The sequence below is a fragment of the Zonotrichia leucophrys genome, chromosome 2, assembly GCF_028769735.1.
Source record: "Zonotrichia leucophrys gambelii isolate GWCS_2022_RI chromosome 2, RI_Zleu_2.0, whole genome shotgun sequence".
Lineage (NCBI taxonomy): Eukaryota > Metazoa > Chordata > Aves > Passeriformes > Passerellidae > Zonotrichia > Zonotrichia leucophrys.
This window is the reverse complement of record NC_088171.1, coordinates 75694101-75698550: the sequence shown is the minus strand read 5'-3', so window position 1 is coordinate 75698550 and position 4450 is coordinate 75694101. Positions and strand designations below refer to the sequence as shown.

The window sequence follows — 4450 nt, the reverse complement described above, 5'->3', positions numbered from 1 at the left end:
TATCATGGGAAAAGTCTTCAAAAAATAGAAAGAATGACTGAATCAATTTTGTGAATTTTTTACAAGCTATGAATAACTTTCATTGTTTAAGAACACACAACTCTAGAGGTCCTTCAACTGCAGAGCAAGTTTTTACTGTCACATTTTGGATGGCATCACTTGTCATGCTTGTAGCACTTGCAGTTACAATGCAATAATGTAATATGAGGGGAGGCCAGGATGTTTCAACTTAAGAGATATTCTTCTGTCACGCTTTCTTTTCACTTCACTTCTTTACCCCTTAGACATACTTGTTTTGGTCTCCACTGCAAGGATGATCTTCTCCAAACTCATTTCCTTCTGCAGGGGGAAAAACTGACAAGACTGGCATGCAAAAACATCTTACTGTTATAAGCTTCAAAGATGAGATACATTTTTTCTCTTGTAAGAGCTGTTGTAACCAGCAAGATATATTCACCATTTCCCTGCTGCTCCCAGAGAAACAGCACAGGATCTGTGCTCTTAATAGAACCAGAAACTGTTTCAGGTGTAGCAGCACAACACATGATAAATCTGAAGGCTCAAACTGGGATCAGGTTTTATATTAAATGTCAGTCAAGCACTATCCTACATGAAAGTGCCTCCAACTCCCCATCCGTTCCCCACCCACTCCATATCCTATGAAGAACAAAGTTCTGAAAGAGAGTCAATGCATTTTAACAGGTGTGATGTGATGAAATACTATTCTGTGTTCTCTTTCCTTCCTTAATAAAGCCCAAAATTGTAATGAAAGAAATAGCCACTTCTAAGTTTTATCTTATTGAAGTAAAACCCTAAATATGCTTCATTACTCAAAAAATGAAGAATGAATGGCTTCTCAGTTATTTCAAATTGATGATAAAATAGTCAATATCATTTATATGACCTGTTCCACATGGGGTTGTCAGATAATGCATTTCTAGGCAAAAACACGATAATACACTCTCATACTAGAGAATAAGTCTGAATGAACCTAAAGCGAGCAACTTGTCCCTGTTTGAACTGGGGTAGCATTAATTGTCTTTGCCAGAGCTAGCACGGGGCTGTGTCTTGGGTTAGTGCTGGAAACAGTGTTGATAAGACAGGAATGTTTTTTTTTGCTTTTTTATTGTTTTTTTTTTTTTTTAATTTTATTTTATTGCTGAGCAGGGCTTCCACAATGTCAAGGTCTTAATTTCTTTTAGTACTGCCCTGCTGGCAAGGGCTCTGGGGGTGCAGAAGGAGTTGGAAAGGGACTCAACTGGGACAGCTGACACCAACTGACCAAAGAGATATTCCATACAGTAGGACATCATGCCCAGTTTATAAAGCTGGGAGGAGAAGAGGGAAATAGAGAAGGGGATGTTTGATGTGAGGACCTTTGTCTTCACAAGTCACCACTGCTACATGTGATGGAGCCCTGCTCTCCTGGAGAGAGTGAGTTAGCCATCACCTGGAGGTGTGTGAACACTTGCCTGCCCTTGGAAGTGATGAATTATTTCCTTGGTTTGTTTTATTGTGGGCATGCAGCCATTAAACTGACTATATTTCCCTATTAAACTGACTTTATTTCAAACCATGAGTTTTCATTTGCTCTTCCTATTCTCTAACCCATCCCGCTGGATGAGAACCTGCATGGTGCTTGGTTGCTGGCTGTGGTTAGCCATGACACCACTAAAAAAATCAAAGACAGCTTGGCCTATCAAATATATATTTAAGTTACCTCACACTCTCCAACAGAAAGAATTCACATTATAAATCAAGACATTACCCTTCATCCTTCTGACACATGATTATTTCATTTGAAGATAATTTATTCCATTGGGGTTTCAGTCTATTTATCCTCATTTACTGACTGCTGGAAGAAGAAATAGAGTTACCTGAAAAAAGCCATTATGCTATTAAGTCACAAATGAACAGAATTTTAAAGGCAGTTCTCATTGAGCCAACCTCCACTGTTACAAGTATGATTTTAAACTTTATACCTAATACACCCAGAAAGGAAAAAAAATGAAAATTGGGTATTTAAATGAATTACTTTGCACAAAATGTCAGCTTATCAGGATGGATATGCAAGATAAGGTATTAATAAAGTTAACATATTTCCTACCATGACATAAAGAGAATTATTAAAATGATCTCCCAATCAGTGATGTTTAATGCCATAACTCCTTAAATCATTATGTTCTACTCTGGTAAAATGAAGGCTTCACATGAAGTGTGGAATATCTTACTGTCAAGTCTGACTAGGAAACTGCCAACATGTTTTAAACAGGATATACAGTAATAAACTGCAGTACTACTTGCCAATATGTAATAGTTTACTTTTTCAGTACTGCTTGCATTATTAAGTTTTAAAACAACAATGATGAAGGATACCATTTCCTTTGACATCTCTTTCCTGCTTATTGAATTTTGAGCACCCTAATGACCACCCAATTCTGCTAAAGAAAAACCCACCCCCTATAAAATAACGGGATATTTTTCCCCTGTAGTTGCATATAAGCTATTTTAAATGCAAAAATCCTGAAGTAATTTCTCTGGACTGTTTCTATACTTCTCCACAGGATGTTGATGCAACACTACAACCCATTTAAGGGGACACGTTAGAAGCTATTGTTCCAGACCCTTGCTGTGAATATCTTCTTGAATACTCCTTCCAGGTATTTGTTGATATAGTTTTCATGTAGTATTATGTTGTGAATCCTAGGTGTCAAGCAGTTCTGCTTGTTTTCTAAGAATGTTTTCCCTTCCCTCACCTTTCTATTTGTGTCTGGAGAGGAGGTCATCTGTGGTTAGGCAATGTCTATGCATTTGGAAAACAGAAGAAAAGCTTCCTGAGGTCAAGCCATCCAGTTTTAATCTTAAAAGCATCTTGACAGCGACCAGGGATGTGCTGATCCATAACAAGGGCATACATAAGTCTGTAACAGAAAGATCTTGCTCCAGATATATGGATTGATCTGTTCATGAAAAATAACTTTTTCAAAGTGTCTGGGGGGTCTTTAGTTTGCTTTCTTAAAAGAAAAATAAAAAGAGCTCTGCAGCAACCTCTTTCAGGCAGATTCCACATTTTTCAAAGCAATGCCAAAGAAGTGCAGTTTGACACACCAATTAACATTGTTGCTGTATAGAGAGGCTCCCAGTTTTCCTGAACTCACTGATGATCTAATTTTTTCAGATCTCCTTGGTTGTGCAAAGGAGGTTCCTAGTACTACCAAGGGGTAGTACAGTACAATTGCTTTTGCCCAAGAGAAATATCTCCAGCTTTTGTTTATTTTACACAGCTAACTTGCAGTCAGACAAAGGAGCGCTGGTACTGACACTGGAAATGGTATTGACTGCATCTCGTAACAGTATATTTAAATCTTTCATAAAACTGTACTTAAATCTTTTCTTTCTCTCTTGCCTTTCTTAAAGATTTTTTTTCCAAGTGGTTTTTCATCACTTCAGAAATCCTTTGTTAGAAAGCTATATTGGTGGCTGATGTTTTCACTGCTCTATAAATCTACTCTCCCTCAAAATATTCTGCCTCTCATAGTTGATGATCCACTGAGAAGGTAATCGAAAGCCATACATTAGTCAGCCCACATTGCATTTAGACCATTCTTGTTTATCAGCTCTTCACAGACATTTTGGCACTCTGAGGTATATCAAATATACAGAAAAATTCAAAACAATAATCTCATGTTTTCCCCTTAAAAACAGAAAACTGAATGTCTGTATAATATGGAGAGCAGGGATGACAAGCTTCTGTGGCACAAATGAGTGAAGTCCCACAGCAAGGTTAAAAAGTTTTCTACTTTTTAACAAATTCCATATGATAGCAGTGTATCAGTTATAGGAGTTGACTCTTTGCTATAAATTTTTTCCTATAATTGCACCAATTAGGTGCTCCAGAAACAATGATGAACATTTAAGGGCTGAACATGGAACACATGCTATATAAACACTTGAAGTTTGTACAGCAGTGGGGAAACATACTTGCTCACTATTTTACAGAAGATGTATGTTATCATATGTTGGTAGCTGAAAGCCAGAAGTTCTGATTTCAGTTTCTGCTCCCACTGAAGATGCTCAAAAGATCTACAGCCTTCACAAAAGGGGGAGAAGACCAATAATCAGGAAGATTATATGTGCAATATATTCACCATTGGTTAATCCTGAGTCTAAAGGTACTTTTCTCCAACTCTTAGCACTCTGATATTTGAAATAGTCTAATATAATGAAACAGAACATTAACAGAAAACAAATAAAAGGCAAATGAAAACAAAGAAAACATGTCATTTTACAAAATCATTACTTGATTAGCTACATGAGTGAATTGAACTGTTCAAGGCTGTGTCAATTATTTTGTCTGCAGCTTAAACTCATTACATGCTTCCTTATTAAGGCAGTTTGTGTATGCCCCCATAAGTGCCAATTCTGAAGTTAACTGACACATTGAAATGTA

General features: G+C 37.0%; 1 long non-coding RNA gene across 2 annotated transcripts; it reads right to left on the bottom strand.

The window, feature by feature from the left end:
* Positions 1 to 217: 217 nt before the first annotated feature.
* Positions 218 to 4091, bottom strand: LOC135443215 (uncharacterized). Of its 2 annotated transcripts, none has more exons than XR_010438890.1 (4): positions 3982 to 4091; positions 2757 to 2921; positions 1769 to 1855; positions 218 to 339 (listed from the first exon to the last, which is right to left on the bottom strand). It is a non-coding gene; the product is annotated as an uncharacterized LOC135443215 (long non-coding RNA). The 2 variants fall into 2 exon arrangements; XR_010438889.1 differs by having other exon boundaries at positions 1769 to 1852.
* Positions 4092 to 4450: the final 359 nt, after the last annotated feature.